Here is a 26,069-nt window from a genome sequence, read left to right as displayed (position 1 = left end):
GATGGAAAACCTTTCTCTCTCTTTCTGTGTAATTCTGACTTTCAAATAAATAAATAAATCTTTAAAAAAAAGAATGTGATATATATATATGATAGAATATCATTCAGCTATTAAAAGAATGAAATTTTAACATTTGTATCAAAATGGTGGCAACAGCAGGCCATCATGGTGAATGAAATAAGTTGGACAATGAAAGACAAACATTGCATGTTCTCCCTTATATTTTGTTTTTTTTTTTTCCCAAATTCCTGGCTTAATAAGCACTTGTTTATTTTGAGAAAAAGGTCCCAACATGAGGCTGTTCACAAAAATAACCCACAGTATCAACTTTAGAAAACAAATATTATTACACTACTTTTTTTCTAGAGGATGCATCTGACATGCCAACTCTCATTCACAAAAATACATTGTTACAGTTGTGTTGAACAGCCCCACACAGCACTGGTATGTGGGGTAGCACACACTTCTAACTCAAAGCCGCTCGCAGGTACTACTCAACTAAATGAGATGGCATTTGCAGTTAGAGAAGCAACTACTGAGCTCATGAATGGGAAGAACTGTACTCCCTGCATTAACAAGAGATTATTTTGGAGACAGCTGATAAAAACCATACATCCTTTTTATTGTTAAGTCATAAAGAGGTATCAAAATTAAAAGCAAAAATTACAGGGCAAGACTTAACAAAACTACTAGGAGCATCAAAGGAAGTGAAAATGGGACTAGGCGCAGGGCAATAGGAATTAATGAACATGGGAAGGACAAGGATGTGGCGAACAGTGAGCGTGTGCTGAAGACACTAGGGGAGAGGATCTGGTGAAAGTTTTCATCTTAGACAAGCACCTAGGTAAAGAAATCATGGGATACCTTTCCTAAACCCCACTATGTGCTTAAGAGTCATCCTCGCCATTGGCGCAGTCTCTGTCATCCTCTCCTTCCTCAGCCTCTTTTTCATCATCCTTGATCAACTCCAGCTGGTCATCCCCCCATCTTCATTATCATCATCATCCAGCAGGTCCCCCTCCTCAGCAGAGTCATCTGCACCCCCCTCAGGCTCCCTCCTCACATAGTCTCATCTTTCTTCAGGGAGCTGCAGCTCTGCTCCTCTTCTGACTTAGCATTCTTCATCTCTACTCCTTGTTTGCTCTGCGCCTTTTCAATTTTTTCCAGGCTTTCCAGCAGAGAATCCACTTTTTGTTTTATCTGGGTCAACTCCTTCTTAATGGCCTGGAGGTCATCTCCTTCCAACTTTCCAGACTTGGAAGAAGATCCTCGCTGTCCACTCTTAGAACTGAAACTTTTTCCCCTTCTTGAGGTGTTTAGAGGGCACTACAGCCCGGGGAATAGGAGGAGGAGGAGAGACACGTGCTGGGTAGCTGTACATCCTGTCATAATAATCCCATTGAAAGTCATAGTCCAAGTCAAAAGAGGAGCCATACATCTCCGTTGCAGATTGTTTCACACCTGCTTTTCCTCGGTTCACTTTTGGCTCTGCAGCCAGATTAATATCTAAAACCTGGCCAGCAAGCATTCTGCCATCCTCTCCTGCTACTGCAGCTCGGGCATTTCTCTCATTAACGTACTGAACAAAGGCAAAGCCCTTGTGAACAGAGCAGCCCACAATTTTGCCATACTTCGAGAAGATTGCCTCTACATCAGACTTCTTGACCACAAGAGTGTTGAGATTCCCAATGAATACACAGGAGTTCATGGAGCGAGGATCTGTCTTGTTGGTAACATTGCTGCCATTGTGCTTGATGCTAGGTTCTTCACGAAGCCAAAAAACAGGAGGGGGAGGGAGAAGAGATTCCAAGTTCTACGTGGAGAGGCCGACGCTGCTCGAGGTAGGCAACAAGGCCACAACCGCACCGTCTTCATCTCCACACAAAATGGCCCACGAGTCTCCTCTGCCGCCAAGGCGAAGGCCTCTCTCTCTTATATTTTGGACCTAAAATAAAAACAATTTAAAAAAGAAAGAAATGCCTGTGTGTATCAGTATTGCTGTAAATATAATATTTTCTCAAACTTCATTTTATGTCTGTCAAATAAATTGTTAAGAATGATATACTACTAGTTTTAATGATGTGTGATTATTTTAAAATATACTATATATGAGTAAAATTGACATATTTCTGATTATTGTTTATAGCCATTGCCTGTATTCCTGCTGAACTAGGGTCTTTTTACTTGTTGGACTGTTTAGTTAGTAGACCATTAAGCCTTGGGCTAAAATGTAGACTAAAAAAATATGTTACCTGAAAAATAAAATGCCGCTCTGATCAGACAAAAGGAAAAAGAATCAAGAGGAATGTAGAAAGCCTGTGAGACTTTTGGGATAGCATGAAAAGAGCAAACATTCAGTAACAGGGGTTCAAGAGGGTCCTGAGAATGTCAATGCGGTAGAATGCATATTCAAAGAGATAACAACAAGAAAGTTCCCAAACCTAGAGAAAGATATAACTATTTAAGTACAGGAAAGTCAGAAGTCACCAGTCAGGTTCAACCCTACTCACTCTACCACAAGACATATTATAGTCAAGCTCTTCAATGTTAAAGATAAAGAAAGGATTCTCAGGCAGGTGTGTGGCACAATAATTGGGTCACCACTTGGAACACCTACATCCCATAATCGAATGCCTGGTTTAAGTCCATGCTACTCCACTTCTGATTCAGCTTCTTGCTGATGCATACCTTGGGAGGCAATGGATAATGACTCAAGTGTTTGGGTCCTTGCACCCGTGTGGAGGACCTGGATTGAGTTCCAGGATCCTGGCTTTAGCTTGACCTAGCCCTGGCTGTTGCAGGAATTTAGAATGTAAACCAGCGAATGGAGGATCTTTCTTGGTCTGTCTCTCTGCCTTTCAACAAATGTAAATATTTAAATAATTGAAAATTTTAAAGAGTTCAATCACTTCACTAAGAAGAATTCTTAACATTGCAAGAGAAAAGAAACAACAACAACAAAAAATCCCAATTTGGAAAACTGTAGACTTCTCAGCAGAAATTTTACAGGCATGGAGGGAGTAGAGGAGGCTATTCTAGTACTAAATTACTAAATTGCCAGCCAGCAATACTGTACTTAGCAAAGCTGTCCTTCCACATGAGAGAGAGATAATTATTTCCCAAACAAAAGTTGGGAGAATTTATCACTACCAGACCTGTCTTACAAGAAATACTAAAGCAAATTTTTCAAACTGAAAGAGAGACTGAGCAGGAAGAATTTATCAGAAGGCAGAAAACTCACTGACAAATTCTGAATGCTATAATCTAAACGTGGTATATAAACATTTATTATGAAAAGTAAAAGCAAAACACTTAAAAATATTAACAGGAGCAAGTGTTTGGCATAGTGGTTAAGAGGCCAGATAAGATATCCATATCCCAAATTGGAGTGCTTATGTTTGAATTCTGGCTCTGCTCCTGATTCTAGCTTCCTGCTAATGCACACCTTGGGAAGAAGCAAGTGATGGCTAAAGTGCTTGCAACTCATATGGAAGGCCTGGATTGAGTTTCTGGCTTCTAGTTTGAGACCTGGCCCAATCCCAGTCATGACTTGGATATTTGGGAATTGAACCAGGGGATGAGATCTCCCTCTTTGTCTCTGTCTTTGTCTCTCTCTTTCTGTGTTCCTCTCTCAAGTAAATAAAATTAATTAATTAAAATTAAAAGTGATAAATGCATTAATATGTTAAGAAACAGGGACTAGAGCAAGATGTAAAATGTAACATCAAAAATTCAAAATGTGGGGAGAATGAAGTACAACTGCAGAGTTCTTTACTAGTATTTTTTAAAGATTTATTTATTTGAAAGACAGTGTTACAGAGAGGCAGAGGCAGAGAAAAAGAGAGGTCTTCCATCTGCTGGTTCACTCCCCAAATGGCCTGTACGTCTGGAGCTGCACCGATCCGAAGCCAGGAGCCAGGAGCTTCCTACAGGTCTCTCACGAGGGTGCAGGGGCCCAAGGACTTGGGCCATCTTCTACTGCTTTCCCAGGCCACAGCAGAGAGCTGGATCAGAAGAGGAGCAGTTGGGATTAGAACCCTTGCCCATATGGAATGTCAGCACTGCAGGTGGCGGCTTTACCCACTACACCACAGTGCCGGCCCCATTAGTATTTCTTATCTCTTGATTTTTAAGTCTATATTCCTATCCTTTAAAAAAAATGAGATTTTATTTACTTATTTAAGAGGTAGAGTTACAGACAGAGAGGGGGAGAGAGACAGAGACAAAGGTCTTCCATCTGTTGGTTCATTCCCCAAAAGGTTGCAATGGCCAGAGTTGAGTCAATCTGAGCAAGGAGCCAGGCACTTCCTCCAGGTCTCCCACGTGGGTTCAGGGACCCAAGCACTTGGGCCATCTTCCACTGTTTTCCCAGGCCACAAACAGAGAATTTAAAAAATAGTGTATGAAAAGTCTTTAGGACATATGAGTAATTAAACCATGGAGTAAGTCTCAGCACTCCTGATTTTCTTTCTTGGAGTATTATTTCTTTTTTTAGTCACTATTTTCTTTTATTTGATTAAGGAATTTATTAATACATTAGATTCTCAGGATCACAGCTAACGTACGATAATTACTACAGCACAATTATCATCGATTCTCATGTGAATGTGATATTAATACAAAGAGAACAGATTCAACGTAGACAAAATTCTAATAATATAATGATGCAAATCTTCCCCTGTCATCTTTATCTTCCTTTCCTCAGCACATTTTAAGACTTAAATCACAGAAGATAACTTCCTGAATCACAATGAAAGGAGATCAGGTATTTATAGCACACACACACACACACAAAACTGGAACATTCACAAATGTATGGAAATAAACAATTCACTGTTAAACAACCAGTGGTTCAAGGAATTCTATTTATTTATTTATTTATTTATTTATTTATTTGAGAGAGAGAGAGAGAGAGTTACAGACAGAGGGAGAGACAGAAAGGTCATCCATCCACTGATTCATTCTCCAATGGCTGAAACAGCCAGAGCTGAGCTGATCCGAAGCCAGGAGCCAGGAGCTTCTTCCAGGTCTCCCACACAGGTGCAGGGGCCCAAGCACTTGGACCATCTTCCACTGCTTTCCCAGGCACATTATAAGGGAGCTGGATTGGAAGCGGAACAGCTGGAACACGAAACCAGTGCCCATAAGGGATGCTGATCCTGCAGGTGGAGGCTTAGCATTGGCCCCTGGAGGAAGACTTCACCAAGGAAATTAGAAAATAGCTAGAGATGTATTAAATGAAAACAAAAAATACCACAACTTAATGAATGTTGTGAAAGCAGTGCGCAGAGGAAAATTTATCATCTATAAACATCTATAATAAAAAAGAACAATTATCTGAAATCAATAGTCTCAGTTTATACATTTAGGAATAAGCTGAAAAGAAGGAACTAAATCCAATGCAAGCAGAAGTAAGAAAATAATAGAGTATAAACAAAATAGCAAAATGAAAAACAATATTTAAAAAATCAGCAAACCAATACTTGGCTCTTTGAAAGACTAAGAAAATTGGCAAACTCTTAGCTAGTCTTAAGAAAAGCAGAAAAACTACAAAACAAAAATTCATAAATGAAAGAGGGAATGACATAAATAAAAAAGGCATTATATGATTATATTTGAATATTGAATGCCAACAAATTAGATAATTAATGCACTGGAGAAATTCCTACAAACACATAGACTACCAAATCTGTCTCCAGAATAAATTTTAAAAATGACATATAGTTCAAGCATGATAGCTGACAAAAAGTATGTGCACAGCACTAGACTTTAATCGTAATTTAATAAGGTTGAGAACACTGAATGTCTTCTTTTAGAAGGAAGCAGACTTTCCTACCATGGAGGAGAGAATAGAGAGAGAGGTGTTGATAGGAGAGGGGTTAGATTCTGGCATCATAGCACAACATGTGGTTCTGGGTCCAGAGAACCTGTTGTACAAATGACTATGGTGTATTCCAGCAGGTGCCACCACACTATCACTAGCAAAGGGAAAAGACATCACATGAACAGGAAAGGTACACAGATTCCTTATTTAATTTGTAAAATTAAGTACTTTGGGAATTCTAACTTCAATAACTGAAAATTAAGTTCAATGGCCAAAAGCGAGAATTCTTTAGTCAGATATTTCTTTGTGTTTCTTTGGATTTATTGTTGCTGCTGCTGCTGCTAAAGAATATCCATGGTCTACTGATCTCTCACATCACTCAGGGGAGCAATTACATCATTGTAAATATAGCAGGGTTGGGCTCCTTGTGTATCCACTGTATTATGTAATGTTTTAGAAAACTTCTATTTAATAAATATAAATTTCGAAAATACAACTTTTGGATTATAGCGGCTTTTCCCCCCATAACCTCCCTCCCACCAGCAAACCTTCCCATCTCCTACTCCCTCTCCCATCCCATTCTTCATTAAGATTCATTTTTAATAATCTTTATATACAGAACTTAGTATATACTAAGATTTCAACAGTTTGCACCCACACAGACACACAAACTATAAAGTACTGTTTGAGTACTAGTTATACCGTTAATTCACATAGCATAACACATTAAGGACAGAGATCCTACATGGGGAGTAAGTGCACAGTAACTCCCATTGTTGATTTAACAATTGACACTCTCATTTATGACGTCAGTAATCACCCGAGGCTCTTCTCATGAGCTGCCAAGGCTATGGAAGCCTCTTGAGTTCACAAACTCCGACCTTATTTAGACAAGGCCATAATCAAAATGGAAGTTCTCTCCTCCCTTCAGAGAAAGGTACCTCCTTCTTTGATGACCCTTTGTTTCCACTGGGATCTCACTCGCAGAGATCTTTCATTTAGGTCATTTTTTGCCAGAGTGTCTTGGCTTTCCATGCCTGAGAAATTTTCATGGGCTTTTTAGCCAGATCTGAATGCCTTAGGGGCTGATTCTGAGGCCAGACTGCTGTTTAGGACACTTGTCATTCTATGAGTCTGCTGCATATCCTGCTTCCCATGTTGGGTTGTTCTCTCCTTTTTAGTTCTATTAGTTAGTATTAGCAGACACTAGTCTTGTTTATGTGATCCCTTTGACACTTAATCCTATCTTTATGATCAGTTATGAACTTAAACTGATCACTTTAACTAGTAATATGTAATTCTTAATCTATGTGAATTCAAAACAATTACATTTCCAGGACATGCTCTCAAGTAGGGAAATAATCAGAGTTAAGATAATTTGTGGAAATTGATCAGGACTTTACAGAATACAAAGAAACAGGTAATAGTGAAGGTATTAAGGGTCCTGCCCTCATAGTGATCATTTCAACATGGGATGAGGGTAGCAACAGATGCATTTGTGGGAGATACAAACCTTCAGTCTATAGAGCAGTTGTGGAACAGCGTTTGGTAGCAGACAAATTCATTTGTGAACCTGCAATTTCTAGAGGTATAAGCTTCCTCATGGGACACTTTTTCACGACACCCAAATATATTTAACTTCTCTATACCGTTAGGAAGAACGATGTCAAATACAAGATATACACTTAATATTTATGTTCAGTAATAAGCATTTCAGTAGTTTATCTGACCTAGAAATGATTTAGATTTTATTTTAAGCAGACATAATATCAAACAAAGCTAGCTGCCATTTTAAGTAATTTTCCTCCTTGAATATGTCAGCACACTTTCTGTAAAACATTCTTCTATTAGTTATCAGCATTTAAAGAACTAAAAGGTCCATATAAACATTTTTATTTGGGGCCAATCTTAAAAAACTGATTTTTTTTTGTATTTCTAGTCCAACATTTGTGGGCTACCAGTAGTGAAATGGAGTTGACTATTGGCTATCTCCTTTGGAAGAGACAGAGCCTTTCCCAGTTTGCCATGATTCTCATTCTGCTTGCTCCTCTCATTTGTGTCACTGGCTAGCATTTGAATTTGCAACCCTGAACATGACAATTCTTTGTCAAACACATAAAAGCAGAGAACAGAATAAGATGAACCCCATGTACACATTAACTAGTCTCAACAATTATTCAAAGACAACTTCGATTCATGAATATCCTGATTCTCTAACATGCTTGTATCCCCTGCCCATCTGCCCTTGGCCCCAGTCTCAGAATTTCTGTGATGCAAATCTGGACATTACATCATTTCCTCAGTAAACACTTCACTGTCTCCTAAAGAACCCCATGTGTCACTCCTGATTAGGTGTCTTTCTGTTATGCCATCATGCCATAGGTTGTAGCATGATGAGAGGATATATTTTGGTGGAACAGGAGCTAACATTTCAGAGGACATGTGCTAGGTGCTAAGCATTGTACTGTGTACCTAGGTATGGTGTGTCATTTATTCCTCTCATCAATTCTATGACACAGGTAATGTTTTATTTCCATGTTATAGGTGGCAATCCCATAGAAGTCCTTGCTAATAACATGTAGCTATGTCTGTACTTATACAAATACCACCATATATACATGCACAACATACCACCTACATATATTTATATAACATATAACATGCTAATTTGTTATTTAAATATTAGTCCTATATATATTTAGTTGTACATGAGGACCAAAAGATATAGTTAGTTCTACTATCTTTGATTTTTAAAAAATCATGTACTATATGCTAATGGGAAATTGCTGTAAGCTGCTATTTCCTTTTCCCATTTTCCATTCACAGAAACTCCTAATTTCAAACTTACTTCCCCAAAGTGAAAAAGATAACAAAATCTCACCAACTTCAGAATATCTACCACTAGTAGCATCCAAGTGCTGAGCAGGTTTCAGAATGGCTAGCCTGCCAACACCTTCTGTAACCCACAGGAAGCTGAACACCCATTTCTGTCACACTGGTGCATCTCACAGCCTCCTTTCTGAGGGAAGAGAACCACTGGTGTTCAGTATTTGATGCTGTGAATGAAATAAAGCATATAACATTCATTTCATGCTTGTTTTTTAAATCCCTGTTCTCTAACATCTCCCTCCAAGTCCCATTCTGTGTCACGTCCAGATTAAGCCTTTGGGCTGGTTTTACTTCCACACAAAATTTCTGGAGGGACTGAAACTCTCAGGATTCTAGTTAAGTAATATGTCTTGAAAATAAAAATCAAGCTTAATTATTGTAAACAAACTGCCAAAAACGGAAGTAACAAATGTGACCCTCCACTTGCACCATCTTGCCTTACTCTGCTCACCCTGATCGTAGCCCTGGTTCCAGCTAAATCCTTTTTAAACAAGTCTAGGATAAGGCCAACTTTCTCTGCTGGTTCATTTAAACATCACATGGAAATATTTACCTTGGTGCCAAGGAGCATTCCCACTTCTCTAACACCCAAGGACAGGCAGGTCCTAGCTTCATTGAAAGCCCTCAGTGGCCTTTGGCTCAGGAAGGATTGGAAGGGGCCCAGGAGAGAGAAGAACACATAGACACAACACAGCTCCCTGCAAAATGGTCCCCCTCACACAACCCAAGCCTGCCACTGACCGCATTAATGCACCTGATGATGAAATGGACTTGAGCTCCTACACTTGCAGGAAGTGAAAACGTTGAGGTGGAGAGGCTGCTGGCTGTTCCCAGGCTGCCTGAGTTCCTACCAAGAACTCACACACAAGCGTTTTCTTCTCCTAATGCCGATGCTTCTCTTGCTTTGCAATCACGTTAGACAGTACTTTGCCCTTCTTGTTTTCTCTTGATACAATCACTGAGATCACAGGGAGACTTGCATCTGGAAGACAGGAATGGCTTCTAGAGAGATTGGAGTACTGGAGACCTGGGTGCTTGGGCTGAAGGAGGCCAGGTTTGCAGACCCAGAACAGCAGAGACAAGGATGCTCACCTGTCCCAGGGAAAGGCGGTTCCTTGAAGTTCACCAAAACACCATCCCAGCACAGGCCAGGAAGTTCTTCTCTGTCCTAGCATATTCCTAGGCTATAGTAACAGGTGCCATCATGACTTCACCTGGGCTGAGGCCCATGCCCTCCCTGCAGATCATGACGACCTATGCCTCGGCAGCCTTTGGGCTGTGATCTGCACTGATCCTGAGTCAGGACAACAGGTGTAACCAGCAGTCAAGTCTGTTCCCCTTGTGGGTCTGGACCACACGACAGCACACCCATTCGCATGATCACAGCTTGCTTACTACTGGGTTTTTTTTTTTTTTTTTTAGATTTATTTTGTTTATTTGAAAGAGCTACAGATAGAGGTAGAGCCAGAGAGAGAGCGAGAGAGCGAGAGAAGGAAGGAAGGAAGGAAGGAAGGAAGGAAGGAAGGAAGGAAGGAAGGAAGGAAAGAAAGAAAGAAAGGAAGAAAGAAAGAAAGAAAGAAAGGAAAGAAAGAAAGAAAGAAAGAAAGAAAGAAAGAAAGAAAGAAAGAAAGAAAGAAAGAAAGAAAGAAAGAAAGAAAGAAAGAAAGAAAGGTCTTCCATCCACTGGTTCACTCCCCAAATAGCCACAATGGCAGGAGCAGTGCCTATCCAAAGCCAGGATCCAGAGCTTATTCTGGGTCTCCCACATGGGTGTAGGGGCCCAAGGACTTGGGCCATCTTCTGCTTTTCCAGGCCATAGCAGAGAGCTGGATGTAAAGTGGAGCAGCCAGGATTCGAACCGGCGCCCATATGGGACGCTGGCACTGCAGGCCAGGGCTTTAACCCTCTGCACCACAGTGCCAGCCCCTGCTTACTACTGTTTAGACATGAGCTATTGGCTTTCTCCTTACAGCTACTCTCACGTACGGGGCTGGCTGGTGGGTGCATGTACATGGGTGTGGATGCAAAGTTCCGAAGATGAAGGCAAGAAGAATGCTGGTAGGGTGCATGAGTGTTGCGTGCACAAATAGGGTTTCCATATTGTGGCTCAGCTGACCACTCCTAACTTGTTGGGTCCTGCCCTAAGAATGGAGCTTTGCTCAATTTGCAGGTCGATTTAGGTGCTGGCAATGGCAACTGACAAGGATACTTCATGCTATGTCTTGAAAAGTTGACAGGTGTCTTTTAACCCAGCTCTCCACATCTGGCAGCCAGGAGTCCAGCATAGGCTGGTAATGAAGCTGAGATGCTTTGTCAGAAGGTGGCTGGCTTCAGGATTTGCAGTGGTGCTAAAATGAGAATTCTCCATATTGTTGGGAGTTCTGGCAGCTGAATCGTAGATCTGGGTTTGCCCAGCATTTACATGGCTTGTATGCATTCTACAAAGAACCCAAAGAACTTCTTGAAAAAGTATGAGTAATGTAGACTTCTAGCCATGATTCCACCCCTTTGTGGTGAAGTGTAGATCCCCACCCATGTTTAATGCATCTAAGCCTATTTATATTGTGCATGGTCTGGACACAACAGTGATCCTGGCATCCTCTGCGTTGTTGCACTGCTGGATTCCAGTTGCGCATCCTCTACACAAGCTCAAGGTTTGCCTTTGCTGGGCTCTGCTCATGGACCTAGACTCTATCTTTCTCCTGCCTCCTCTTCTGTCCTCCCTTCCTTTTTATTGATGTTCCATTTCCCTCTGTCTTGCTCAGATAGCAATAAAATGTTATCAGCAAATAAAACAGTGTCAGCCCAGCTTGAGAGGTCTATGGTTCTCCGCCAAAGGTTTGTTTTGTAGATTGTCCAGGATGTGTTAACATCCTGAGTAATGAAAAGAGTATCCAGTAATGGATCTTGTGCTTGGTATCATACTATGATATTGATTTATCTTACATATCCCTTTGCAAGCTCCATTGCCTTAGCATCACTTCATAAAAATTAACCCCTATTCATGGTTCCAAAAAGTATAATGGGACTCAGGCACCTCACCTATTGTGCCTAATGATGAATGTCCCCTGTCTCATATTTCTAAAAATGGATAAGAAATCAGCCTTTCAGGCCGGCGCCGCGGCTCACTAGGCTAATCCTCTGCCTGCGGTGCCGGCACACCAGGTTCTAGTCCCGGTTGGGGCGCCGGATTCTGTCCCGGTTGCTCCTCTTCCAGTCCAGCTCTCTGCTGTGGCCCGGGAGTGCAGTGGAGGATGGCCCAAGTGCTTGGGCCCTGCACCCACATGGGAGACCAGGAGAAGCACCTGGCTCCTGGCTTCGGATCAGAGTGGTGCGCCGGCCGCAGCACACCGCCCGTAGAGGCCATTTGAGGGGTGAACCAACGGAAAAAGGAAGACCTTTCTGTCTCTCTCTCTCACTAACTCTGCCTGTCAAAATATAAAAAAATAAATAAAAAAAGAGAAATCAGCCTTTCGAAAATGCGGATTGAGCAGCAGGGTATTTGGCACAGTGGTTGAGACACAATTATGGATGCCTGTATCCCACATCAGTGTGCCCAGGTTCAAGTCCTGGAAGCATTTCTTGTCTAACTGTGTGCTAATGTGAAACCTGGCAGGCAGCAGGTGATAGATATGCCAAGTAATTGGATCCCTGCCACCTACCAGGGAGACCCGGATGGAGTTTCAGGTTCACGGCTTCAGCCTGACCCAATCCTGGCTGATGCAGGCTATTGGAAGTGAACCAGTGGATGGAAGATATTTCTCTCTCTCTCTCTCCCTTTCCTACCCTCCCTTTATCTCTCCCTCCCTCCTTTTCTACTGCTCTCCATTTAAAATAAATAAAATATTTTGAAATTATTGATCAACAAATTCATTTCTGAAAAGACGCAAAGGATGGCAATCCCCCAGCCTTTCTTGACTTTAACTAAGGTTTAGCAAGGCTCTCGTCTGACCTGCAGAACCAGGGACTATGAGTACAGAGCTGAAGCTGGGGTCATGGAAAACAGAATCACAGCATGGTTAAGAAAAGATCCCATGGGCTGGTGCAGGCAGTGAATTCTGCAATATTTCCCCTTGACTTCTGTGTCTACCTCGATCATACTGTTTGACCTACACATGTCCAATTAACGTCCTTCACCTTTGTTTCCTCGCTGCTGATATGGGGATCAAAAGAATGAGCTCCACTGCTAACTGTGCACTGCCTATGGCTGTTTATGTGGACATCACAATTTGATGTTCCCCCAAACCCTAGGGGATGGGATATTCAATACTATTCTTTCAGTGGTGTTCTGTCCGAGCTTTAAAAATTTATATACTCGGGGCCAGCACCATGGCTCACTTGGTTAATCCTCCGCCTGTGGCGCTGACATCTCATATGGGCACCGGGTTCTAGTTCCGGTTTCTCCTCTTCCAGTCCAGCTCTCTGTTGTGGCCCGGGAGGGCAGTGGAGGATGGCCCAGGTGCTTGGGCCCTGCACCAGCGTGGGAGACCAGGAAGAGGCACCTGGCTCCTGGCTTCGGATGGGCATCGTAGCGGCCATTTGGGGAGTGAACCAATGGAAGGAAGACCTTTCTATCAGTCTTTCTCACTGTCTGTGACTCTACCTGTCAAATGAATAAATAAAATCTTTAAAAAAATTATATGCTCACTCCCAAACCATCAGAAATGTCTTGTGTCAATCTTCACACCAGATCCCCTGAGATCCTCTATACCAATATCCCAGAATTTAGCCATGCCATTCCATATTTTTGCAAAGTGAGGGGATGGGAGTATGTTGGAGAATGTGTTATCACCCCATATGAGGCAAGTTTATGCAAATTTCTGGTGAAAGCTGCAGGAGAAGTGATCTACTGAGGCACGAGTCTTACTCATTGGGTGTATACTTTGTCATGCTCTTCTTAGTCACATATCAAAGGTGATATGCAGCTCTGTACCTTCAGCACACCAATAAATTTCTATATCAGTGGCAAACTCTCAAACGATGAGCAACATAGAGAGGCACGGAAACAAAGACAGAAACCAAAAGTTATCGATCACTGGTTTATTCCTCAAATACCAATAACACTCTGTGTTGGGCCAGGCTAAAGTTGGGAGCTGGAAACTCCACCCAGCTCTCCCACCTGGGTGGCCGGAACTAAGTACTTGAGCCATCATCACTACAATCCAGGATTTGTATTAGCAGGAATCTGGAATTTGAGGCAGAGCTGGAACCGGAGCCCAGGCACATGGGCATCTTGACCACTTGACCAAAGAGCCACCCTCTTTACCTTTTAAATGACTTCTTCAATATGTAATACGGATGTTTTATCCGTCGTCATTGATCCTGTATTGTTCCACGACAATTTTCCATGTCTTTCTGCACTTTCCATGTTGTTGCAAACATTATTGTTATATTCTTGCAAGTGGTTATATTTTCAGTGGTACATTTGTAAACATGGGTTTTCTGGATCAAAGGGTCAGTATGGGAGCTTTGTTATGTTCAGTAGATACCACCATCTTGCTTTGCACATGAGGAAATTCCACCCTTCCACCAGCGATATGCGATTTCCTCTTTCCCTGAATCCACACCAGTACTAGCTCTTATCATACTTTAAACATTTGCTCCTCAGGATAGATTGGGTGTAACACTACAACTAAAGGAACCTCACAAGATACAAGAAAACATATTCCGTGTAGATTCAGGGCCTGATTATGTAAAAGTGGTGCACAACAGTGTTGTGAAAGAAACTGTGTAGCATATAAACTCCACACACATATGCAACTTCTTTTTCAACAATATGAGGTCCCAAAAGTATTAAAATATATGTGCATGTGTACATATATAAATATATATATACACAAATATATGTAGCTGGAAACTATATATATATATCCATATGTAACCAGAAATCATATTGTAATATAATTGTGTATAATTACCAGCTACATGTGTGTAAATATATATGTACATGTATGTGTATATATGTGTATACATTTGACATCAATATAATGAAAATCATAGAACAAAACCAATATAACATACAAAGGGTGGATGGTGGCTTAACCTTTTCTTATACTGAAGACCTTGTATAAATTGATAAAATTAAGATAAACACAGCAAAGAAACAGTTAGCAATATTGTTGTAGTCAAATTTATCGGTTTCTTCTTTACATTACAAAAAAGGTGCCCTGTGAGTTGAACTTCCTTTGAGTGGAGCCTGAGACTTTTTTCCCTCCATCTTGTTAATGTCACTCCTATTGAATTTCTTCAGTGTTGTTGTCTGCTTGGTTTTTCAACTTATGTGTTGCCTTACATTGAAGTCTGTGCATTTGAAGGAGTAGGGACCTATTCCAGTCTTCGTAGACTGCTTTGCTTGGGAAATCCCTTCCCTATTCAGTCTACCCAGAGATTCTGGCCAGGTCCTCTAGAATGGTCCAAGGACAGGCTTCTTTCTGGAGTCCTCAGGCTGACCTAGTGCCCAGATCAGCAAGTGGGTATGCAGGGTATCTGTGTCTGCGGGGTTAGGCCTGAAACTAGGACCCATCAGGGTAGACCTGTTGATTAGGACTGCAGGGACAGCCCTGGGACTGGAGCCTACAAAGGCAGGACTGGAGTCTTGGTTCTCTGGAGTCTAAACACCATGGGAAGCAGCCTGGAGCCTGAAAATAGCCTGAAGCCAAGGATTGCAGGTGATGCCACAGTACCTGGAACCACTGGGGTTGTTCTGGAGCCTGGGGCTTTGAGGAATGGTCTGGGGTCTCATTGGTGTCAGCCTAGAGCCTGGGTGTGCAGGTATTGGCCTGGAGGCTAGGTCTGTGGTGGTAAAGCCAGGTTTCTGGAGCCTTTGGGGCCATTATGGGACTTGGGTAGGCAGAGGAATCCAAGAGCCGGGATCTGTGGTAACTGATCACGCTCTAGGGAATACTGAGACAGGCCTTGGACCCTGGGTCTCCCGGAGCATTGGAGCCACAGTGGCCAACCGAGAGGGTGAGATTACAGGAACTGATCTGGCACTGGGCTGGCTTTGAACCTGTATTTGCAGGTGCCTGCCTTGTGTTTGAACTGGTGCTAAGTTGAGCCTGATGTCTTGAGCCACAGGGTGACTTGGCCCTAAATGACCTGGATCCTGAGCTAGAAGGTTAGTCCATTTGTGTTAGCCTGCTAGTGATGATTGTGGTGGGCTGACCTAGGGCTGGGGCAAGCTTGAAGCCTGGGGCCATGGAGGCCAGCTTAGTGCTGGGACCATCTTGAGGCTGAGCTACTAGGGCTGGATGGTTCAGAGCTTGTGGCCACTTAACTTGGTCTGGCAGTGGGCTAGCCTGGAAACCAAGTGCACCCCACAGATGTGGAGCAGCGGGATCCACCCAGGGCCAGGGAAGTCATGGAGGCTCAGTATGTGGATATGAGCTAGAGCCTAGGGCCTGCGGGGGATTATCACGATGCTCCCAAGTTTGTGGTCCAAGGCAAACTCCAGTATTCACTTCCTTTTCCTTCCCACATGCAGAAAGAATCCTCTGTATGCTGTGCTCTCTGGTAGAGGGGAAGTGGGAACTTGGGTCATATAAACCTGTCCTTCCTGGCCTCTTCATTTCGACATTTCTTTCTTTTCTTCACAGGGAATATCATTTCATTACTATAATCACAAAATCATAATTTCTATACAGGAATGTGTAAATGAACATGAATCAAGGCATGGATAATTCATTTCATAAAGAGGGTAAACTTACTACAGAACATATTGTTAAGAAAAAACAATGGGGGGGGGGAAGCAATTGTAATCCATAAGCTGTACTTTGGAAATTTATATTCATTAAATAAAAGTTAAAAAAAAGAAAAAATAGTGTAACACTTTCTCATCTTGCAGTGCACCTTTTAGTGCAAATATCTAAGACATAATTCTATTCAATTCAGCAAAGTATTGCAGAATGTTGTGCCACCATCCACTTCATTCAAAGAGGGTCAAGAATTGCAGCTTATAGTACAGTGTCAGAGTGTGTATATGAAAAAACCACATGTAATTCATAAAATATTGAGTGGTTTACGTAGGTGGTTTTAAATGATTTCACTGTGGAATTCAGCATAACTGGAACAAAGATCCAAGGTTGTCTTAATAAGAATAATCTTTTTAAAAATATTTATTTTATTTGAAGGGCAGAGAGAAAGAGAGAGAGAGAGAGAGAGAGAGAGAGAGAGAGAATTTTCCATCCACTGGTTCACTCTCCAAATGGCTACAATGACTGTGGTTGAGGTAGGCCAAAGCCAATTGCATTAAGTTCCATCCGGATCTCCTTCATGGGTGCAGGGGCCTGAGGACTTGGGCCATCTTCTATTGCCTTCCCAGATGCATTAGCAGGAAGCTAGATCAGAAGTAGAGCACCTGGGACTTGAACCGGTTGGTTTAACTCGCTGCACCACAATGGCAGCCCCAGCAGGGAAAATCTTATTGCTAGGCAATAGCTTTGGATTCAGGTAGGAATGCCTCCCAGTACCTTATCCGCTGTTGCTGTGTTTGCTCTAATGATTCTAAGTACTTGATAACAGCTTTAAAATCCTTTTCTCATTCTTTCTCAAATCTACTTCTTTTTGAGTCACGTTTGAGATCTGTTCAAAGTCTTTTCCTCCTTCTTGTACTTTTGTTAACGATTTATTTATTTATTTGAAAGTCAGAGTTACACATAAAGAAAAGAGAGGCAGAGAGAGAGAGAGAGAGAGAGAGGTCTTCCATCCGCTGGTTCACTCCCTAGGTGGCCACAACAGCTGGAGGTGGGCAGATCCGAAGCCAGGAGTCAGGAGCTTCCTCCAGGTCTCCCACTGGGTGCAATGGCCCAAAAACTTGGACTGTCTTCTACTGCTTTCCCAGGCCATAGCAGAGAGCTGTATGGGATGTGGAGCTGCCAGGACTTGGACTGGTGCCCAAATGGGCTGTAGGAGCTGTAGGCGGCGGTTTTACCCGCTATGCCACAACACTGGCCCCTCTTCTTGTACTTTTGCTACCCACTCCTTTATCTCATTTATAGCTGATGCTACATTCAGGTGCTATCTTGCCCCATGTATTTAGCACCTGTGAAGTTAATCTTACTAGTATAAAGTAAATTAAAAATAGATTTTTATAAAAAATGAATGGGAATAGGAGAGGGAGGAGGTATAAGGGTGGGTGGGATGAAAGGTAGGATGGGAAGTATCACTATGTTCCTGAATCTGTATATATGAAATACATGAAATTTGTAAATATTATTTAATGTTTTTTTTTTTTTTTTTTTTTTTTTTTTTGACAGGCAGAGTGGACAGTGAGAGAGAGAGACAGAGAGAGAAAGGTCTTCCTTTTTGCCGTTGGTTCACCCTCCAATGGCCGCCGCTGCAGCCGGCGCACCGCGCTGATCCTGGCAGGAGCCAGGAGCCAGGTGCTTTTCCTGGTCTCCCATGGGGTGCAGGGCCCAAGCACCTGGGCCATCCTCCACTGCACTCCCTGGCCATAGCAGAGAGCTGGCCTGGAAGAGGGGCAACCGGGACAGAATCCGGCGCCCCAACCGGGACTCGAACCCGGTGTGCCGGCGCCGCAAGGTGGAGGATTAGCCTATTGAGCCACGGCGCCGGCTCCATTTAATGTTTTTAAATAAAGAAGAATGGAGGTGGCACAATTTCAGGTCAAAATGAAATGAATGATGGTTTTGAATAAGAGGGAAATATGCACTATGCTAGGTTTCAAGAACCAACTGGATAATTTAAGTCATTATCTGAAGGGCTGCTACAGGAGTCACAATTTATGAAAATAAAGCATCTGCTCCAGTCACAGCATTTTATCAAAGAAGTCACTGTAAAGGAGCCTGTCGCAATGGTGCAACAGGTTAAGCCATGGCCCGCCATGCCAACATTCCATTTGGGCACCTGTCGAGTCCCAGCTGCTCAATTCCGATCCAGTTCCCTACTCATTTGCCTGGGAAAGCAGTGAAAGATAACCCAACCCTGGGCCTCTGCACATGCATGGGAGACCCGGAAGAAGCTCCTGGGTTCCACTTGGCCCAGCCCCAGTTGTTACAGCTATTTGGGGAGTGAGCAAGCAGATGGAAGATCTCTCTGTTTCTCCATCTGTCTCTCTGTCACTCTGCTTTTAAAATAAATAAATAAAGCTTTAAAAAAAAAGGATGAAAAGGAGCCAGTCCAATGTGTTGCTGAAAACCAAGGTTCTAGCCCCAATGACTGAGAATACTATTGGAAAACATGGTGTCTTCTCCAAAGCACACGTGTCAGCAGCTTTCAATAAAGAGGGCTGTTTTCATGATGTTGAGCACTGTCCTGGATACTTCACTGTTGAATAAAAGATGACAGGGAAACCCTAAAACAAAGTAAAGTTGTTGGCCGGGCACTGCGGCTCACTAGGCTAACCCTCCGCTTGTGGCGCCGGCACCCCCGGTTCTAGTCCCGGTTGGGGCGCCGGATTCTGTCCCGGTTGCTCCTCTTCCAGGCCAGCTCTCTGCTGTGGCCCGGGAAGGCAGTGGAGGATGGCCCAAGTCCTTGGGCCCTGCACCCCATGGGAGACTAGGAGAAGCACCTGGCTCCTGCCTTCGGATCAGTGCGGTGCGCCGGCTGCAGCGGCCATTGTGGGGTGAACCAATGGAAAAAGGAAGACCTTTCTCTCTGTCTCTCTCTCTCACTGTCCACTCTGCCTGTCAAAAAAAAAAAAAAAAAAAAAAAGAAAGAAAAAAAAAAGAAAGAAAAAAGTAAAGTTGTTGTCTAAGCTCTAGCTGTTCCATTAAGTTATCAGAATACTCCAGGGGGTTTACATTCTCTGGCTGTCTGCTTAACTGAAGCTGGAAGTTTAAAAGCTATTAAGGATTTCTACAAACAGGTATTGCCATTTGTAAATGATGACCCCATTCTCAAAAGAAACCGATCCAGGGCAGGGGTTTGGCCAGGCCTTTAAGATGCCCTTTGTGATGATTCTGTGTCCCCTAACAAAGTGTGTGGGTTTGGGTCCTGGCTCCTACACTTTTCACCCAGCTTCTGTCTGAGGCAGACCCTGGGTGGCAGCTTAAGTACTTGGATCCCCACGACACAAGTGGGAGACCTTGATGGAGTTCACAGCTCCAGGGTGCAACCTGGCCATTTTGTCATTTGGGGGGTAAAGCAGCAAATGAGGCAAGTGGGAGTTTCTCTCTCTCCCTCCCCGAACCCCCTCTTTTTTTTCTCAGATGAATGAATGGCATTGACAAGGAGAAAATCTGTAACGACCATCCCTAATTAGCTTAACAAGATTACAAAAGTCAGAAGACATATAAATATAGAATGAATGTACTTCATATAAATGAAAACCAACAGATTGTTCTTTTTACATGAGAGTTTTAGTTCTCAAAGATATTCAAAGTCTGAAATGCAGCAAATTACAATAACATGCCCTTACATTGGAAATGTTCTTCAGTTGCTAATTTTCCGAAAGTCTGGAATCACACAGACAGTCAGAATGTCATCACAGTAATACGTTTTCTTTGTATACTTGTCTGTTAGCTGTATGCCAGAGATACGCTGTAGTCCCTGCTTTACGAACAGAAGGTTCAGAGGTAAGCACAGTGATGTTCTTGGAGGCAGCTTACCCAGATACTTCCCTCCACGTAAATGCCAATGAACAGCATCTGTATTGCACAAATTCAAAAACAGTTTCATTTTCTGGTCACTGAAGTTTGTTATCTTGCATGTCATGTAGAAAGGCTCTTCCACGATGACCTTATCTGGCATTGATTCCACCGACACACTTATGCTTCTGTAATGGGGAACATCCCTTTCAAGTTGGATAGTCTGTTGTATTGCTGTTTCATGAAGATTTTTCTTCCAGAAAACATTTAGTTTTCCCAATCGGGTTAGTCTTCTAATGGCATCAGAATCCTCCAGAAAGCCACTCTTGAGTTGAAGGAGGCAGAAGTACCGGCATTCATCCATTGGCTGTAGAAAGGTAATTTCTCCAGAGGTTCGCTCATATTCCTCATCTAGGTTGTAGGTACCGACATCCATTCCTGAAAATATTTCAGGTAGAACTAAGGAGACCTTTTCCACAAATACTTCTGAAAGTGAGATATTTTGAATATGAATTTCAACTAATAACTCGTTCTTGTCCAAATTGTGAAATACGGTTCTAACCTCCAATGGTGGGAGGAAAGGAAACAACCACCGATTCTTCAAAAACATCTTCTCTACACCCTGAGTTGATGAGGAACTGAATACTTCTGGGCACTCTTCCTATGTCCCCAAGCCATCAATGGATGACATCATCAATTCTTAGAACTGGATGCAAGTTCCTCCACTGCGGCCATGGAGGCCAAAAGGTCAAAGTTCTGAGTACTTGCCTGAAAAAGGTTTTACAATGTGATGGTTGCAAGTGACTGTGATAGAAAATTATCATACAGCTGCAATTCTTCCCCCATCTCAAAGACATAGATGTGAGGGTTTGTGTGGAGGTCACCTATGCCAGGAACATCTACATTTCTGTGGAAGGCCACCTCTCATGAGATGCTGCGAGAAATTAACAGCTCAGTAACTGTCTTCACAAGGATTGGAAAGTTGGTGAACAAACTGTGCTTAGTGGACAGCATCATTTTGTGTATCAGAAAGATGCCCGGTCTGTTAGGCAATCACACAAGTAAGCTTTCTACTGCCTCTAGGGATTACCTGGGCCTGGGAAAGTTATTCTCTTCACAGACAGCAAGGTCCCAAAAGGGCAAAACATCACAATATACAGACATTAAAACCACATGATTAATACACTCACTGGCATGATGGCTGGAGCTAGGAAGTATATGCACTGGATCTTTGTCCTTAATGTGTTGTACTATGCAAATTAACGGTAAAAGTACTACTCAAACAGTACTCTATGCTTTGTGTGTCTGTGTGGGTGCAGTCTGTTGAAATCTTTACTTAGTATATACTAAGTTGGTCTTCTGTATATAAAGATAATTAAAAATGAATCATGATGAATAATGGGATGGGAGAGGGAGTAGGATATGGGATGGTTTGTGGGTGGGAGGGTGGTTATGGGGGGAAAACCGCTATAATCCAAAAGTTGTTCTTTTGAAATTTAAATTTATTAAATAAAAGTTTTCTTAAAAAGAAAAAAAAAGGAATAGCACACTAAGAAGAGGATCTGGCCTTAACTAAACTCCTACATCTACCACAGTCCAACCTATAGTATATAGAACCAATAGGGAAAACAGATTAGCTAGCTATCTAGGTAAGTAGCTGGGGGTGGAGAAGGAGGGAGGAAGGGAGGGAGAAAGAGAATATTATTGGGATTCTGGGATAAAGCTTAAATGATTGTGGGCCTCATTTTATAGCCATTATCATGCTTTCTCTGTATTTGAGGGAAGTGCTTAAAGTCCATAGAGCGACCAGTTAGGGAGGGGAGATTTTGACCAGGCTGGAAAGCAAAAAGCATAATCTGCAAGCCCACAGGATGGACTGAAGCCCATGTTGGCTTGTGATGCATATGAGCTTGGTGCTAGTATCCTGCAGAAGCCAGGGCCCCCTGTGCTGGAGAGACAACTGCCTCATCGCCTGTTCCATTTTGAGCTGACTCAGCATATAATCAGTAACAGGTTTGTGTTACAAAATGACGGCTGGCTCCCTTCCACCTTTGAAATCTTGGAAAAAAACATCCCTTGTGGCCCTCTTGACCTGGAAATATACAGTCACTGAAATTCTGGGAAATGCAGTTCATCCCAGTAATTAATATTTTACAAATCCATCAATAGCTTCCATCCGTACCACCGTGCATTTTTGTGTATGCACATACTGGGAAATGAGAGACGTGGTTATCAAAGGAGACTGGATTCTACCCACAGAATGGGTCATTCTATCTACCTTATTATTGAAATTCTTTTCTATTCGGGTCACCTTTTGGTCAGTTTTCACACTGAACACTAAGATCTTGATGCTGCTTGGCAAATTCAAGTGTTCTGTCCACATATGTCATCCCCATAGCTCCCTTTTTTTTTGAATTTTATTTAAGGTAAACAAATTTCATTTATTTCATGTATACAGTTTTAGTAACATAATGATACTTCCCACACTACCCTCCCTCCTGTCCACACTCCCCACCCACCCTCCTTCTCCTCTATTATTATACAATCTCTTAATTTTTACAATGTTTGTTTCAGTGTAGTTTATATGCATAAGAATAATCCTACACTAAGTAAAGAGTTCAACAAAGAGTATGTAAAAAAAAAAAAAACTGTTCCTCAACAGTAGAGACAAGGGCTGTAAACAATCATCAATGCTCTAAATGTCAATTTCAGTCCTATACGTTACATTTTTGTGTTCTTTTATATTTCTTTCTTTAATGTTTTGTAATTTTCATTGTAGAGAACTTTCACGTCCTTGGTTACATTTATTACATGGTATTTAATTTTTTTGTAGCTATTGTGAATGTGATTGATCTTTTTTCTCAGCCATGGTATTGTTAGTGTATACAAAGGCTATTTATTTTTGTGTTAATTTTATATCCTGCTACTATACGAAACTCTTTTATGAGTTCCAATAGCCTCTTAGTGAAGTCTTTTGGATTCCCTATATATAGAATCATGTCATCTGGAAATATTGATAATTTGACTTTCTCCTTTCCAATTTGTATCCCTTTGATTTGTTTTTCTTGTCTAATGGTTCTGGCTAAAACTTCTATATTGAATGTAGACTATATTGTATAAATAGTCCATATATATCCTATATAGACTATATTGTGTATATATATATGACTATATTGAATAGCAATGGTGAAAGTTGGCAATGTTGTCTGGTTATGGATTTTGGTGGAAATGCTTCCAAGTTTCCTCTATTCATTAAGATGTTGGCTGTGGGTTTGTCATAAATTGCCTTGATTGTGTTGAGGAATGTTCCTTCTATACTCAATTTAAAGTTTTCACAAGAGAAGATGTTGTATTTTATCAAACACTTTCTCTTCTGTTCATGTCTATTAGGAGTTTATGTGATTCCTGTGTTGTTCTTTTCTTTATTCTAACTAGGTAAATTTTCTGTTATTATTTCACTGAATAGACCTTCTAATTCATTTTCTCTTTCTAAACTTTTTTTTTGGGGGGGTACAGGGACCCAAGGACTTGGGCCACTTTTTTTTTTTTTTTTTGGACAGGCAGAGTTAGACAGTGAGAGAGAGAGAGAGAGACAGAGAGACAGAGAGAAAGGTCTTCCTTTGCCATTGGTTCACCCCCCCCCCCAAGTGGCCGCTACGGCCAGCGCATTGCGGCTGACGCACTGCGCAGATCCAAAGCCAGGAGCCAGGTGCCTCCTTCTGGTCTCCCATACGGGTGCAGGGCCCAAGGGCCTGGGCCATCTTCCACTGCCTTCCCTGGCCACAGCAGAGAGCTGGCCTGGAAGAGGGGCAACCAGGACAGAATCAGGCGCCCTGACCGGGACTAGAACCCGGTGTGCCGGCACCGCAGGCAGAGGATTAGCCTAGTGAGCCACGACGCCAGCCATTTTTTTTTTAATTTATTTATTTGAAAGTCAGAGTTACACAGAAAGAGGAGAGGCAGATGAGAGAGAGATCTTCTGTCTGATGGTTCACTCCCCAGATGGTCGCAACAGCTGGAGCTATGCTGATCTGAAGCCAGGAGCCAGGAGCTTCTTCTAGGTCTCCCATGTGGGTGCAGGGGCCCAAGGACTTGGGCTGTCTTCCATGCTTTCCCAGGCCATAGCAGAGAGCTGGATAGGAAGACCAGCCGGGACTCGAAATGGCACCCATATGGGATACTGGCACTGCAGGCAGCGGCTTTACCTGCTACGCCACAGCGCCGGCCCCAAGAAGTTTTCTTTTTAATTATATGGAAAGCAGAGTGACAGAGAGAGGTGAATAGAGAGTAAGAGAGATCTTCCACCCACTGGTTCACTCCTCAAAAGGCCACCACAGCCAAGTATGTCAGGCCAAAGCCAGGCATCAGAAACTCGATCTGGATCTCCCACGTAGGTGACAGAGACCCAAGTACTTGAGCCATCATCTGCTTCCCCCCATGTACATTAACAGGAAGCTGTATAACTTAGACTTGAACTAGGCACTCCAGTATGTGATGCAGGGTTTTCAAGCAGTGCTTAAACCATTGCACACATGGCCTGCCCTTGCCTAATTTTTGACCCTAGAATGTACACTTCTGCATTTGCAAACATCTTCTGCCTGGTAGTCCCCTGAATGGGTGGCATGCATTCCTGAGAAAATAAGCCCTCGTGTGCCCATCCCCTAGTCTTCTACTGAGAGACCTGAGTATGGATCAAGGTGCAACTATTTGTAACTTGGGCCTGACCAGGCCCTGAAGCCTGAGCCAGAAGCTCCTAAAAGTAAATAAATGAACTCCCCTTGTGATAAACTCTCCTAGCAACAGCCGATTAGCAGATAACAGAGAAATACCTAGAGTTCCTGGTGTCTTCTCAGGGCAGTTTAGGTGATTGATAGCTTCCCGAGACCCTGCGGGTTGGCACTACACCCCAGCAGCTCGGACCCTATGCTTCGGCCAATCAATTTAAAAGGCATCAACCCCAAAGCCATCCAACCACCTTTACTAGGTCTGTTCCTGCCTGGATGCACTAATCAGTTCTAAGAGATGTTCTTTGAATTTCCTGCGGGATGAGATGATTTGCTAAATGGTATTATAATGTATAGAATGCCTCTAAAAACCCTATAAAAACCCTGTTAACTCAAGAGTCGGGGCTCTCAATTCAAATTCGCTGCATCGGTGATAGTTGAGAGCCCAGGCCTGGACCTGTAATAAAACTCTCATGTCTTTTACAGCGGTATCAGCTCCTTGGTGGTCTTTGAGGACAATCGGACTGGGCATAACATTACCTCCAAGTGGCAGAATGTTCCTGGGATCAAACTGTGTTTCTTGAATGGAAAATGAGGAGAGACCTGAAAAAAGCAGTGCATGGGGCCAGCACTGCAGTATAGCAGGTAAGGCTGATGCCTGTGGTGCAGGCATCCCATATGGGCACCGGTTCAAGTCCCGGATACTCCACTTCAGATCCAGCTGTCTGCTATGGCTTAGGAAGGCAATTGAGAGTGGTCCAAGTCCTTGGGCCCCTGCACCTGTGTGGGAAGACCCAGAGGAAGTTCCTGGCTTCTGATTGGCACAGTTCTGGCTGTTGCTGCCGACTGGGGAGTGAATCACCGGATGGAAGACCTCTCTTTCTCCCTGCCTCTCCTTTCTGTGTGTAAATCTTTCAAATAAATAAATAAATCTTTAAAAAAAAAAAAGCAGTACATTTCAGTAATCAATAGGACTGGCCTGCAGGGTCCACCTACTAAGAAATACCAGCCCAACACAGGAATCACTTCCACTAATACTTCACTATACTGATCTGGTCTTGCATGATTTAAATCCTTACAGGGTCA

General features: G+C 42.6%; 1 protein-coding gene and 1 pseudogene across 3 annotated transcripts in view; one reads left to right on the top strand and one right to left on the bottom strand.

The window, feature by feature from the left end:
* The window catches only part of LOC100357610 (protein PBDC1), a 453,980-nt gene that overhangs the window by 407,517 nt on the left and 20,394 nt on the right, over positions 1-26,069 (top strand). The window lies entirely within an intron of this gene.
* LOC103351943 (heterogeneous nuclear ribonucleoprotein C pseudogene) lies at positions 873-14,081 on the bottom strand (annotated as a pseudogene).

Source organism: Oryctolagus cuniculus, chromosome X (genome assembly GCF_051225735.1).
Source record: "Oryctolagus cuniculus isolate XC-2025 breed Fujian yellow rabbit chromosome X, ASM5122573v1, whole genome shotgun sequence".
In the NCBI taxonomy this organism is placed as follows: Eukaryota; Metazoa; Chordata; class Mammalia; order Lagomorpha; family Leporidae; genus Oryctolagus; species Oryctolagus cuniculus.
Note: the sequence above shows the minus strand (reverse complement) of the source record. Positions and strands in the feature narration are given on the sequence as shown.